Source organism: Pezoporus wallicus, unplaced genomic scaffold, assembly GCF_028554395.1.
Source record: "Pezoporus wallicus isolate ANWC-B61680 ecotype Strahan unplaced genomic scaffold, APGP_CSIRO_Pwel_v1 scaffold_13428, whole genome shotgun sequence".
In the NCBI taxonomy this organism is placed as follows: Eukaryota; Metazoa; Chordata; class Aves; order Psittaciformes; family Psittacidae; genus Pezoporus; species Pezoporus wallicus.
Window position 1 is genome coordinate 1,007,832 of NW_026637482.1, and position 15,846 is coordinate 1,023,677.

Consider the following 15,846-nt stretch of genomic DNA (forward strand, 5'->3'; position numbering starts at 1 on the left):
CCAAATAAGTAAAAGCCTAATAAAGTAAAAGAAGATTTATGTTGCTATATCTGCAGCCTGGCTTCACCTGGGGGGAAGCACTGTGGTACCAGAGTCTGCATTTATTTTCCTCCCATTCTGGCACTGCAATGTGCAGTGGGGAAGCCAGAGATGGAAAAGATGTACTAGAAAAAGGTTGAAGCCAAAGATAAAAATGCCATGTTAGCCTATAAGCTGTGTAGGGAGTGTATAGAGCATCTTGCCAGCAGCTCCATCCTTAGAAAAGAGCATGCTCTGCATGCCATTCCCCATCGCCAGCTAGAGAGGGGCAGGGGAAAACACTATTATTCATTTATAGAGCTGGAGAACTGCTTTTCACTCTTGAAACAGCAGCTTCAGCCTCCTCCTCTTCCTCACCACTATATCCACTACCCCAAAACCATCTCCATGCATAGCTGATTCCTCCCATACATGGGAGATGTATTTACATATATATTTTTCAGTGTGCATCCTCTGCCCTGGGAAATTTAGCAACAGAAGAAATGACATAGCATTGGCCAAAATATTTACGAAGAGGCTGCACATGGCAACACAGAAAATAAATGTCTCCCACTGAGGACTGGAAAACACTGGAAGCTACAAGTATTTGTTGTTAGCTACTAAATGTCATAGTTTACTGCAACACTGGTGTCCTTAAGGGCTTTAAGGGTCTTTTCCAACTTAAATGACTCTATGAGTAACATGTGTCATGCTAAAGGCTATTCCACCTCTGCAAGGCTGGCCATTGCTCAAGTGGAAGCTTTGTTGGATGAGAGGAGCGAGGGCAGTGCCCAAATGCATACCCCCTATCCCAGAACTTAATTTTCTCATTATTAGCTCTCAAAAATGAAATACCTAACACAAACAGCATGGGGTTCATGAGAACGAGTCCAATCACTTCAGCAGGTTATGCACCAAACCTCCCAGGGATGTGCAGGTCCCACTGGGGTCAAGGGGAATCTTTTCACCTCCCCAACAGTCCCCCTGAGAAGCTAAAGCAGCTACTAAGCTGTCCCAAAAAGCTACCAAAGCCATAGCAACAGTTTCAGGGTTGCAGGTTAATTATTATGGGCTTGCTGGAGAAGACAGTCAGTGCAGCCCTATTTCCCTGTGGTTCTTTCCCAAGGACATCTGTTCATGCCAGTTGCCTCTTCATTTCTTAAAGTTGTTTCACGTTATCTCTTTGTTGTCCAAGCTTTGCATACACAGAGCATGGCCAGGTCCTGGAAACAGTGCCAGGATAGGATGTGAGCAATGAACAGACCATCTCAGATCACAGAAATCACAGTGGTCACCTCCCCAAGAGAGCTCTCCCACAGAACCAGCATCTCCCACGGATGGCAGATGTCATGAACCTCTTCCTCCTATGTTTAAAAAAGGGACTTCAAGTGAGGTTTCCTATTCCATAGCCTCTGCCATCCCCACTGAGCAATACAAAACAGGGACACAGCAGCACTGTACTTAACGCCTTCATTAAAACCAGACTTAGTTGTATAAACTCAGCATCACAAATCACCTCTTTTGCATGCAGGATGATGCTGTTAGTTTGCATATTCATAAGGCAGCATGAGTTTACACATCTTCATAAATATAGGGAAACAACAATTTTTCTGTTCCTAGGAAAAAAATATGGATTTGGGTGTCTTCGTAAACAAGGCTGACCTGGTGAGATCCATCCACAGGTCCTGAAGGAGCTGGCAAATGAAATTGCTAAGCCGCTGGCCATCATATTTGAAAAATCATGGCAGTCAGGTGAAGCTCCCGATGACTGAAAAAAGGGCAATATAACCCCCATTTTCAAGAAGGGGAAAATGGATGACCCGGGGAATTACAGAGCAGTCAGTCTCACCTCTGTGCCTGGCAAAATCTTGGAGCAGATTCTCCTGGAAGGCATGCTAAGGCACATGAAAATCAACAAGGTGCTTGGTGACAGCCAGCATGGCTTCACTGAGGGGAAATCCTGCCTGACCAATTTGGTGGCCTTCTATGATGGGGCTACAGAACTGATGGACAGGAGCAGAGCACCTGACGTTATCTACTTGGACTTATGCAAAGTGTTTGACACTGTCCCACATGACATCCTTGTCTCTAAATTGGAGAGACATCAATTTGATGGATGGATGGACCACTAGGTGGATAAAGAACTGGCTGGATGGCCGCACACAAAGAGTTGTGGTCAATGGCTCAGTGTCCGGCTGGAGACCAGTAACGAGTGGTGTCCCTCAGGGATCGGTGTTGGGACCGGTCTTGTTCAACATCTTTGTCACTGACATGGACAGTGGGATTGAGTGCGCCCTCAGCAAGTTTGCCAATGACACCAAGCTGTGTGGTTCGGTTGATACCCTGGAGGGAAAGAATGCCATCCAGAGGGACCTTGACACGCTTGTGAGGTGGGCTGATGCCAACCTCATGGATTTTAACCATGCCAAGTGCAAGGTCCTACACCTGGGTCAGAGCAATCCCAGGCACAGCTACAGGTTGGGCAGAGAAGAGATTCAGAGCAGCCCAAGGAGAAAGACTTGGGGGTGTTGGTCTATGAGAAAATGAACATGAGCCGGCTTCAGTGTGTGCTTGCAGCCCAGAAAGCAACCGTACCCTGGGCTGCATCAAAAGGAGCGTGACCAGCAGGTCAAAGGAGGTGATCCTGCCCCTCTACTCTGCTCTCATGAGACCTCAGCTGGAGCACTGTGTGCAGTTCTGGTGTCCTCAACATAAAAAGGACATGGAACTGTTGGAACAAGTCCAGAGGAGGCCACAAGGATGATCAGGGTCTGGAGTACCTCCCGTATGAAGACAGGCTGAGACAGCTGGGGCTGTTCAGCCTGGAGAAGCGAAGGCTGCGTGGAGACCTCATAGCAGCCTTCCAGTATCTGCATTTTGGGGCCTATGAGGATGCTTGGGAGGGACTCTTCGTTAGGGATTGTAGTGATAGGACAAGGGGTAACAGGTTAAACTGTACCAGGGGAAGTTTAGATTGGATCTAAGGAAGAAGTTCTTTACTGTAAGGGTGGTGAGGCACTGGAATGGGTTGCCCAGGGAGGTTGTGAATGCTCCATCCCTGGCAGTGTTCAAGGGAGGTTGGACAGAGCCTTGGGTGCCATGGTTTAGTGTGAGGTGTCCCTGCCCATGGCAGGGAGGTTGTAACTGGATGATCTTAAGGTCCTTTCCAACCCTAACTGTTCTATGATTCTATGATTCTAAGGCTGTTAAGAAGCCTTCCGTCTTCCAGAGCCGTGTAAAAGAGGTTTGGCTCAGAAATCCTTGGAATTTGTTTAGAGATGTGCTTGACTCCCTGTAGAGCTAGCATAAATGTATCTCAGGGAGTTTCAAGCTCTCAACCCAAATAATAGGCAAATAAGGACCTTGTTAGCTGAGACACCCTAACACCTCCTCATGCAAGGAGTTTCAGCCAGTTCTGGGATTTTGGTGCATAATAATCCTTTCCTGCAACATAAAAAAATAAGAAAAAAAAAGAGCAATTATGCAAATACCAGCAACATCTCAAAGTATATAATTACATTAGTGTTTAATTCTCATTACTCAGCTCAAAATCCTGCATGCAGACACAAATATCCTTGCTCCCTCCTGCACCACAGCGTAAGTTCTTAGCAGGAACAAGCCACTCAACATAGGTCTCCTAAATGTCCCAGTGAACAGCACTCGGCTCAAAACAATTTATTTATCAAATATTTCCAGATCAGCTTAGACAAGGCAGCATTTTCTTTATGGCATCTTGGATGGAAGTGGTAAACTTTACTTACATGTTAAAAAATGGGTTGATTTGTGTGTCCTGTTTAGCAGTTTCCTTGATTTACAGTGAAATGCCATGGGATGGTTGGCAGAGTGCTCCCTCTGCCACCTGGAGCATTGCAACAACTGGTCCATATCTGCTGGAACAAGAGATCCAATGCCTCTTCCCTTTGCCATGCTAGCAGGCCAGGACACCACTATTCCAGGTGCTGAAGAAGAAGGCAGGTATCAAGAGGGACTTTCAGGAGGAGTATAGAAATACTATTTTTTGGGTTTTGTTTGGACATTATAATCTGTTTATCACAGACTGCAATAGCCGCTTCTCTGCCTTGTACATGTACTCCCTTAAGTCCATTATAAGTCCATTTTTATCCTGTTTCTAAGGGCAGACTGGAACCCCTGTTTTAAAGGTGCCAATTATCAGCATAATCAACCCCTAGCAGCCCGCTTCAGTGGAGCGCTTGATTAGCTGTGCTTTAATTAACCTCTTCACCTCCCCAAGCATTAGCAGGTAAATGTATTTACACTCATGAGTAGGCACAAATACACATATTGCCAGACCCTGACTTCCTCAATTTTACATTTCTGTTCATGATTGCCTACTTAGAGGCCAAGATGCTGTATCTGTACACATGTGGTGTTTACTGGACCAGGTACCAATAATTTAAATCCTCCTGAGCTACCACTTGGGAATCAAAAGCTAAGACTGAGTATGAGTTTTTGGAGGTGAGGACTCTTCTCTGCCTATCAAAGATGGCATCCTAATTAAAACAGATCGAGAAGTCATCCCCATCCTCTGTTCTTTCCACATACGAGACCAGAGTTGAACTAGCAACAGTTGAAACAGTCACACACAGAGAGTTGAAATAAAAACAGTAACTAATACAGAAAAAGAATTCATGTAGAATAATATAGAAGTAATAAGACATAATAAAGAAATATAGAATATAGGATGAGCAATAAAAGCAGTTGAGTAATATTTGCTCTTAAAAAGAAAGACTTGGGGTCTTTTTTCATTTGAAAGGCATTCAGCCTCCTGTTGAGTTTGATATCAATGCTGGCAAAGGTGGAATAAGACCTGGATCGCAGATGGTTTCTGCTGGTTGCTGGTTGAACAGGCAATGGGTTGTGTCTGCTCACCAGCACAGCCTCAGGACAGACTGGGGAAAAAAAACACTCAAAATCTAGGAGTTTTACTGATGAAGATATACAAGGTGATGTTTTCTTGGATGTTGCTTGGAAAATAAGGCTGTTAAAGATTGCTATAATACTGTGGCTTTCTATATGGCTGCAGGATGCTTGACTCCAGCATCCCATGCTGGCTGGCAGTAACCATCCATCACCACTGAAACAGCTGATGGATTGTAAAGGGCTGTGCTGACACACACGAGTGGGAGGGAAGGAAGATTTCTGTGCCATGGTTGTGTCAAGTTGATTTAACTTTTCAAGCCATCTGTAACTGTAAAAACAAGATGCTGCATCCACAAACGAAGCAGGCAGATGGCGGATTTGGGATGGCAACTGTCCTGCAGGGATGCAGCAGCATGTGATGGCTTCCCTTTGAATCAGCCTTCCAAGACTGGATCAAATGCCTTCAAAAAGCAGAACTCCCTCAGACTTGTGCATCTATACTCTTATTTTAGGCGGATAGGCAGAAAATCCTGACTTCCTTGGCATGAAGGACTTGTTTCTCAGCCTGAATAACCGGCCATGTCTGCACTCCCTAGCAGATAGGACAACCTATCGTTCTTTTGCCCATCTCCTTCTGTCACCACCCCAGATTTCATGGGCACAGCCTGGATTTTGATAACCAGCACTAGAGCCGGTCCTAGACAATATCCCCAGGCAAACCAATATAGTGTGTTTACCAAAAGAAAGGCTTTGGGAATGCCACATCATGGTGACTTCTCAGTTAAACCTCTCATGGAAATGCCCATCCTGCAGCAGAAGCACCATCACCACCAGACATGGACCAGACTGGCAGGGACGGGTGGCTGTGTTCCCTCCTCCTGCTTACTCCAACTGCTTATAACAATGTCCTTCTTCATTGCAGAAGAAGCTAGACGCCTACCTAGCTGTCAGAGAAAGATGACACTTTTTAGGGTCACTGCTAAATAACAAGAGGGTATGAAAAAGGAAAATCTACCCTAAACTAAAGTGCAGATTTGACTGGTCAGCAAAAAGTTGAACGGAATGAGGCAAATGGAGAACAACCCTGAAACTAGGAGGAGAAAGGCAGCCAGAGAGCTTAGTGGGTTTCAAAGATCAAGGAGAAATCCTACCTGGACAGCTTAAAAACTCTCAAAGTACTAAATATAAATGCAAGCCCCAGGTCTGGAAACTTTGTTTTTTGAAGATAAAAGGAAACAGATGTAGTCCGGCCATCATCACAGGAGCTGGGACATCACTAAAAAACATGGAGTTTCATGAGCTTCGAAAGAAAAATGCTGGGGCTTGGCAAGGTTGAGAGTGCCTGGAGGGGAGGAGGACCAGAGAGCGCTGCCAAGGCCATGCGGGAGAGAGGGACCATATGGCAGAGAGGGATGTTTAGGGAAGCAGGGGAGGAAAGCAGATGGGAGGGGGAGCTGAAACGCAAACTGAAGGAGCAGCGTGTTTGGGTTTATCCTGCAGGAAGGGTGACAGCAGAGCAGGAGAGGCGGTTTGAGAGACAGTGCTTCCACCCTTGCTTGGGCTGGTAGATGGGGGAGGTCGTACCACTCAGAGAGACTAAAGACATACCGAATGCAATCAGGCAGGGAAAATAGCTGGCATTATATCCATACAAGTGACTTAAAACCACCCTCAAATTTTCTTTCATCAGATACTCAACATGGCTTCATGCACACCAGGTTCAGGAAGCACCATGGCAGCTTCTGGACCATATGTGGAAAGAACAACAAACATGAAGTGCATGTTCAACCACAGGACACTTCTCTCCTGCTGCACACCCTTATCACTGGCACAGCTCACCCTGCTTTTATTTGCCTAGGAAGCATTGCTTTCAAAGCTATCAGAGCTGGTTTGGCTTCTGCTCCATGTGCTCCTTACCAGCAGGAGCATTTCTGTGGGCAGAGCTGGTCACTCAGCATCATAGTGTGATGGGATGCACTACCTGTGGAGGATGCTCCAGCAGCATAAGGACTGAGCAGGTTCTCATCCAACACAGGGCATCTGCAACACACAGCATTTCGTGCCCTGGCTGGCTAGAGGCCATGGTTGCAATCCACAGCAAAAACCAAATTACATAAACTTTAATTCCTGGCATGGCGAGGCTGCCTTGCAATCCCCGCTGCCCTGCAAGCTGAAACAATTAGTATACTGTTTATTCATAAGATTAAGCCAACTGAGGTGTAAAACTGCAGCTGTAGTGTCAAGCACAAGGCATTATTTTGCTGCCACAAAACAGGCACAAGCATGGGCTCCTGGCCGCATCTCCAGCAATGCTTTTCACTCACCTGGAATGAAGAAGCTCACTGCAGGGCTTTTTCAGACACACAGGGATAAAAGTGTAGGAAGGTATCAGGGACATCCATCCTCCACAAAGCCTTCCTCTGGCAATAAATTTGAAGAAATATTTCCCCTTTATAACACCATTAGAATTCCCTCCTTATGCAACAAGGTCATTATGGGACCAGTGTAAGAGAAAGGATTATAATAAGAATTACATATGTAGAGTCTGTAGCTGGCAGAACCCCAATACACAGCTGACAAAACTGTTGATTCTGGGCTGATCTAGTTATTTATATTCCCAGTACACACAGCAAACTCCCACTCCCCAGCAAGGCGGGTGGTACAGAGCTTCCCCAGTCTTCCCAGGTCGTGGTGGGCAGGCCATCTCTCTGCTTTGTTTTGCTCTAATTATGGGCACTATGTTTTCTTACTGCTCAAGAATAAATCAAAATGTCAAGTAATACAGCCTGTATTAGTAATTTTTCAGCCTTCAGGTTAATTAAGCTAATTAGATAAACAACCTCAACTCCTATTGCCCATAATCCACCCAGTTTATCCCTGATTGCACTGCGGTAATTGTTTTTCTGCTAGGCAGAATTGGTTTTATTCTCCAGAAACTGAATTTTAGGGTGCTATGGGCAAAGAGGATGGGCTGCAAGGATGTGGTGCATGTCTAGGGGCTGGATCCAGTCCCCTGCACCGCATCTTGCAGAAGGTAGCAAAAAGTCCCTTCTGCTTTGATTTGGGGAATAGCTTTGTTCTGATCCCGTATCTTGCATGGGATTGATTCAAATCAATATAGCAGCTGGGGGGTCAGAAACAATACACAAAAGCTTCTCTGCTTCGCGAGCATGTTAGCATCTCTAGGAGAAGACATCACCACCACAGAGGAAGCGGTTCCTGTACACAACCACGGGGCCCGGCCAGGCCCGATCTCCAGCCACAACCAGCCTCAGATGCCTCCAGAAAGAAAAAAAAAAAAAAACACAAAAGAGGAAAACAAACTCATAAACCCAACCCAGCAAATACCCACTGATTGTGCACTGCAGGGCGAAAGTCCTCCCTGACCCTTGCAGGCTGCTGGCTAGAGCCCAAAACATCACGATTGATCATAGTAACTGTCAAGCTGGATGATCATAACAGTCTCTTCTGACCTCAGAAATCTATTCCATATATTAGATAACAGCTGTGTCCGTGCCAGGTGATGTCAAGGCAAACTTCACTCCCCCTGGTCGTTTGGTGGCAAAGAAAATCCCCTAAGGTCACTGGCTCTGCAGGAAGCCGTGCTTGGATGCTTGGGTGCCTGAAGGCAGAGAAAATTATTTTCTCTTCCTCAAATGGCACTGATGATGTCTCAGAGTCTCAAGAAGTCTCAAAAATAGGTGTTTTCATCCATGGTGTGTGCCTAAATGTACAGTCATCCCTATACTCCCTATCAGGTTATCTTCTACATCATTTACACTGTAGGATAAAATGAAGATTAGGATAAATTAGGCTACCTGGAAAAATACCTTCCTGGTGGGATATATTAATCTGTTCAGTCCACATAGAAGGTGAAGGCAGTGTTGTTAATCAAGTGCTTAATATAGGCTCAGCACTGTACAAACATGCAGGGCTGAGCTAAATTCCACCTGAGACAGTCTTACCAAAATGGGGTCTAGCTCAGGACAGTATGCCAGGAAGATTCTCAGAGAAGTGGCTTCAACAAAACCTGGTAGATTTTGGTTGAAAAACCTAAAGTTGTTGGTTTTTTTTTTAAACTCCTGCCCTTTTTTTAAGCCAGAATTGTTCTGGAGAATGGCTGAAACATCATGGAAAAATAAATCTGTCTGTCTTCCTCTCCCCCTGCACCCAGGCAGGCCACGTTAAGTGATGTGACTGTGGTTCTTTCACTTAAAAATCAAGCAAATGCGCAGCCTGCACATCTCCAGGACGCCAGTGTCACAGCAGCAAAAAACCTGCTTCTTTTCCTATCATGCTGGGGGTGAGAAAAGGACAGACAAACACTGGAGCCCACTGCCCCTGCAGAGAGCTGCTGCTGCCCGTACCGCTGCCAGGGATGCAGGCAGTGCTCACCCCGTGCTGGAGCAGCCTCCCATAGTAACCACAGTGTGCTGCTGCTTTCCTCTCTGGGCAACAGCTCGCACCAGATCATCCCTTTTATTAACTTTCTTACGAGAGCTTGCAGGGATGTGTGCGTGTTTGCATTTCTGTCTGGAAAAGAGCACTTTTTTCATGGAAATGAAATTCAAATACGCTTATTGCTTGCTACCCCTTAATAAACCGTACAAACCTTTAGCTGTCCAATACAGGAAAGGAAGCAATCCCAGTAACAGAATCATACCTATGATGAATAATCAACCTTAATAATCCATACACTTCATCAGCAGATATTAATTTGTATATAAATAGAATAGAATCATAGAATCAACTAGGTCAGAAAAGACCCTTAATGTTGTCAAGTCTAACCATTAAATTGGAAAATAGATCTTCAGGCAAAAATATAAAGGACCCACTGCTTATAAAAAAGCCAACCCTCTGTGGAGGCAGACATGATCCCCTAGGAGAGGATCAGGTCCAAGTTCATCTTAAGAACCTGGATGTGCTCAAGCCCATGGGACCTGACGAAATCCATTTGTGCGTCCTGAAGGAGCTGGCAAATGAAGTTGCTAAGCCACTGTCCATCATATTTGAGAAATCATGGCAGGCAGGTGAAGTTCCTGATGACTGGAAAAAGGGAAATATAACCCCCATTTTCAAGAAGGGGAATTACAGAGCAGTCAGTCTCACCTCTGTGCCTGGCAAAATCTTGGAGCAGATTCTCCTGGAAGGCATGCTAAGGCACATGAAAAACAACAAGGTGCTTGGTGACAGCCAGCATGGCTTCCCTGAGGGGAAATCCTGCCTGACCAATTTGGAGGCCTTCTATGATGGGGCTATGGAACTGATGGACAGGGGTAGAGCAGTTGATGTCATCTACCTGGACTTGTGCAAAGCATTCGACACTGTCCCACACAACATCAGGGCAATCCAGCAGCTCAGGGAGGGGATCCTGTCCCTCTGCTGCGCTCTGGGGAGACCTCCCCCTGCAGTCCTGATCCAGCTCTGGGGCAGCAGCACAAGAGGGACATGGAGCTGTTGGAGCGAGGCCAGAGGAGGCCATGGAGATGCTGCGAGGGCTGGAGCAGCTCTGCTCTGGAGCCAGGCTGAGAGAGCTGGGCTGGGGCAGCCTGGGGAAGAGAAGGCTCCTGAAGGGGAGACCTGAGAGCAGCTCCAGTGCCTGAAGGGGCTGCAGGAAAGCTGGAGAGGGGCTTGGGACAAGGGATGTAGGGACAGGCCAAGGGGAATGGCTTTAACCTGCCAGAGGGGAGACTGAGATGAGCTCTTAGGCAGAAGCTCTTTGCTGTGAGGGTGCTGAGGCGCTGGCACAGGGTGCCCAGAGAAGCTGTGGCTGCCCCATCCATGGCAGTGTTCAAGGCCAGGTTGGACACAGGGGCTTGGAGCAAGCTGCCCTAGTGGAAGGCGTCCCTGCCCGTGGCAGGGGGTTGGAGCTGGATGAGCTTTAAGGTCTCTTCCAACACAAACCACTCTCTGATTCTGAGACACACAGAAACCAGGCACAATCTTTTAGCAGGTCTAGCTGAGATGATGAGATGAAACGGTGCCAGTTGACTTACACAACATAAACATTTTATCCCTGGTTTTCCACTGAAATCAGTTGAAGACAAATTCTTTCCTTTTTATTTCTTTTCTTTCTTGGCTCTTTTTATAACAGTTTTTGGAGCTACAGCCTTGCAGAATGAAATCTGCAGGATGAAGAACATGAAACTGTTTCAGCTCTTTCTCTGCTACAATAAACCATCTGTCCCTCTGCCTCCAGGCATAATCCCAGTCTACACTTGGTAGGACACCAGTTTGGTTGCTGGCTTTGTAACAGAATCCACGGACAGGTGTTTAGCCAAATGGCTTACAACAACAGCTGGCCAGAATTATACTTGTCTTTCCAAAGGACCAGGTCTGGCTTTCAACAGGGCACTTTTAATCAGGTCACTCATTAACCTTTCTTCAGGTACCTGCTGCCTGCTGCTTCGGTCCCAAGGCAGAAGCCATGCTGAGTTTAAAGGCTTTCCCAAATGCTCCAAACAGCCTGCCCTCAACCCATACCCACACAAGATCTCTGAGAAGGCAAAACCTCCCTGAAATTCTGCCTCTTTTCTGAAATAAGTGAACAGGAACAGGTTTCTCACCCTACAGGCTTCACAGTTCCTTTAAGTTCATGCAGTCCCTGAACCTGAGCTGCCAAAATGATGCTGGAAAAGTCTATAATCCGCATCCCTCCTCTGCTTTGCCTGTAAGCACCAGGTAGCATCATTCAACCCAGAAAGTTTCAGACGTGCTTCTTTATGTTTCCTCCAACACCATCTCCAAATTACTTCCTGGCTCCTCTGCACCCCTCTTTTGGGATGTCCTGAAGACAGCTGATGCTCAGAGCATCACATGCATTACCTCTCACCCCAGTAGGCTCCCCTTGCCCCCAGAGCCTCACCACCATCCTGTGTATCCATATGGACAGAAACACTCATGGAAACAGAAAACAGGACCAACAGCTTCATCCTCCTATGGCTTCTTCTTCCCCTCCTTCTTCCCATCTCTGCCTGAACAGGATAAAGGCTCATTAGTGGGAAATACATATATACAGTACAGGTGTACATATATATACACCAGCAAGGCTGCCTCGGTACTTGCTGTCCCATGCTGGGGTACTCTTCTATTTCATCTGTTTCCTCTTCTAATTAGTCTTGTGCAATCCTAAAATGCTCTTTCCCCATTATCCCATAGGCAGTGAGACCTCCCCACCATCCAAAAGACATGATATTCTGGACAGGAGCTCCACAGAGGAATAACTGGGGCTCCCTCACCTTCCATCACTACTCTGTATGTGCAGGGGAGGCTCCTATGGGATAACCCACTAGCAACTCCCATACATCTATGGCTGCTGGGTGCAACAGTCACACCAAGAAGGAGTTGTGTTTTCATCCTCAATCTCCACACAACAATGGCAGGAGAAGAATGAGGTGACACCAGCTTTGTAGTCCTTCCAAGGCTTTGATGAGGATGTGATCGGTGTTGCTTGAAGCACACCTGACAGCCCCAAGCTGTTACCTTCCCCTGCTTTCCCTATGCCACAGAAATGCTTGTAGCCTCTGGCCATCTCCTCCTCCTGCTAGTGGGATCTTGTCCTTGGCATCAGATGGGACCAAGGCTTTTTCACCTGTCTTCCCTCTGACACTAGCCCTACATGCTTGCTGAGGTGCTACAGAGTAAATGTCCACTGGACTAGAGGAAAGGGAAAAAATGGATAAATCTGAAAAAAAGCACTGAGAATTTGGGAGAAGAGAGCGGGGAACAGTTTGTGAAGAGCAGCCAGAGACAGCATGCCAAGGGAGGAGGTAACGAAGTAAATAAATCCAGTCAAAAAGCGAAGTTCAGCTACACATACACATAAAGGATGAGTTTTGATGCTCCACAGAAATTGGAGAAGAAACCTCTTTTTCTTCAGGAGTAACCTCTCATGGCAAGGAGTCCTCATTTTAGGGAGCACTGGTTTTGGGGAGGAAGGTACAAGGTTAATGCTGAAAACAGCAGGGTAAATAACATACCTTTGTAAGGAGATAAACAACATCTGGGCAGATGTTACCGATGTTATCCTTTGTCTTTGGGAAAACAACATCCTGACTGGCTGTCACTAGCGAAGTTAGATCCAAGAGATTATTTTTTTTTAAGTAAAGTCTTCTGGATGGGAATTAGTTTGATGTTTGAAAAAACTGGCCCAAAAAAATGATTCCGCTTTTATCTGATGACTTAGGATGGACAGAAAGAAAATTACTATTTAATAAATGGAAAGCAAGACATTGTACAGCAGCCTGACAGCCCAGCTCTAGCGTCTGGTGTTGAACCTGGAAACACCATGAGAAAAAGACCGCCTGTAAGTCACCACGATATCCAGAGATATTTCCAGAGAACTGGAAATACAGCAGGCCCAAAGCCTTCAGCCAGTCGAAGAAGCTCAAGGCAACACTAGGGCAAAATTCTGGCCAAAACGCATGATGGGCAGAGGGCAGATGAGAGAAGGAGAGCAAGGAAATGATCTGGAGAACATCCACTGCTACACAGCCAATGATCAGCCTAGCAGTAGTCTTTACTTGTTCTTCATGTGCTCTCACTTGTTTCCCAACCAACAATGATGGACAGAACCAGAAGAAATCATGGGAACTTTGACAGAGTTTGTTGGAAAAAAGGATCTTTCAGGCCATCGAATTTAATCGCAGAACTTCACCCAGTTGCTGTAGCTGTAACCTAGTAACTTGTGTATAAATATCTCACAAAGATCCACTATTCTTCATTTCAGGTCATCAATTCTACTGCTCTCCTTCAGTGTCATATTTAATCCTCTTCTCAATGTTTTTGCAAATGCAGTCAAAACAAATTTTCATTTATTTATCAGCGTCACAGGGTTTTAAAAGAGCTTATCTGCGGTCTGCTGTTTACTTAAGAACACATCTTTAGAGACACAAAGAAATACTACCTATAATATACACTCATGGCCCAGTTGCCCTTTTTCCAACACAAAAGAAGAGTCTCCTGCTGTGGAGGGGACACGCTGATGGATCAGAAGGATGATGTGGAGAGAAGCAAGCAGGGGAAGCAGCTGAACAGGTTCCTCTGGCTTCCACCAAACCAGGGCACCCAGAAACACTCTCCGTCTCCTCCACTTGGGTGATCACCCCAGCTGCCTGGTGATGTTATTTCAGAGCAAGACCTACAAATGCATCTTTTGCCCTGCACCCTGCCTGCAGCGCTACCCTTCCCATGGGAAGAAAGTCTGCAGGAAGAGGCCAAAGGTAGCTGCTGTGCACTGAAACGTGTCTAGACAAGGCAGAAATCAGCACTGTCAGGCATATCATGGAAAAAAACCCACCATGTAGGGGGTGCCTCTGGTTTCTCTTCCTTCCAGCCTCATAAGGAAATTGTCCTGTCTTGCCCCTCTTGTCCCCCTGCACTGTTGGACACCTCCCAGGCTCCTTCAGGGAGTGTTTGAAAATACAAAAAACCCAGAACCCCCCAGAAAAGGTCCCTGCAGGTGTCCTTATTATCGGCATGTTAATGCACGGGACTGGAGGAAAAGGCATCCCTTTGATGCTCCAAGATCTGCAGCTCAAGGCAAACTGAACTGCCAAGTTCTGTTCACATGTACCTGAAGTCTCTGCCTTCTCACCCAGAGAAATGCAAGAAAAAGATATCTATTTCACCATTCCCATTACCTCTCTGCTTCATTTTTTATTAAATCTGAAATCACCTAGAGCAGAAAACCCCAGAAATGGAGGATTTTACATGGCACAGAAGAGGAACTCCAGGTTCCAGACACAAAGTCACCCTGGGAGAGCAGGTCAACCAAGGCTGGGTGCACCCCAAAAACCCACTGTCCTATGCCTGTAAATACATATGCCTAAGTACAAGTGGGAGAGTTCCCGTAGAGCCTGACTTTAGATTTAAAGATGAATGCCACAGAACACCAAATTTAACCTATAATGAAATAGAAGAGGGAAGAATTTGAATTTGAGTGGGATTTATGAAGAAAAGCGTAAGTGCTGGCATTGCACAACATGTTCCACACAGTATAAAGGTCCAACTCAGCTTTTCTTTACATCTGATATTACGGAGAAAGGGGGGGGGGGGGGGGGGGGGAAGGCAGAAAGAACATAAAAGATTGCATGAGCCTGGGGAGGATTCATCCCTGCAGCAATCTCCCTGTGCCCTCTCTTCCCTAATTTCACCTTCTGGGACACAAGAACCCCTTATCATCATAATTAACCAATACATAGCCAATTACATAAGTCCATCATAGGCAATTTCATGAAGATGCATTTATAACTCCTGTAATTTACACTTGGAAACAAAGTTATATGAGAGAAAAGGTTACTAGAGGTTTTCAAAATAATCAAGAGCTTTGTTTATTAGTGATGCTTTTGAAACTCAACCTGAAGTCTAATCAGGAATGTCTTCACTGAGTATTTGTACAGGCTAATGAAGTAAATGTGAGCAGGGGGAGTAAGGGCCTCTCTTACCCTCTCTTACTGCATCCAGGGTTTTCAGCTGTTATCTCTAACCCGAGGTAGGAATCATGTTTTCAGCCCCTATTACTCAAAAACTATTTCCGAGAACACTTTTTGTCTTGACTATGGGCTGCAACAGGCAATTATCTAACACTCGTTTTTACAAGTATCTTCTACAAGCAGCTACGGGGTCGAGTGTGCTCATTATCTATCTGCTATTTGAAAAGGGGAAACAAAGAGCCCTGCTTTTCTGGACATCAGTGTGGGTGCTGTTCCTGAGCACTGCAACTTAGACAGCATCTCCAGGAAGGTTCAGGAGCTCTGCTCGCCTTTTACCTGGAAGAAGGACCCTGAGGACAAGCATCAGCTCCCACTGGCAGAGCAGTCACAGCAAGGCAATCTGGACTCCGGTCTCACTGTGAGCGGCATCCATCCTCATGCCAATTAACACCCCCAGTGATTGCACTGACGTGGACATCTGGCTGCTGAGAACAACATGCACCGAGTCCAACTG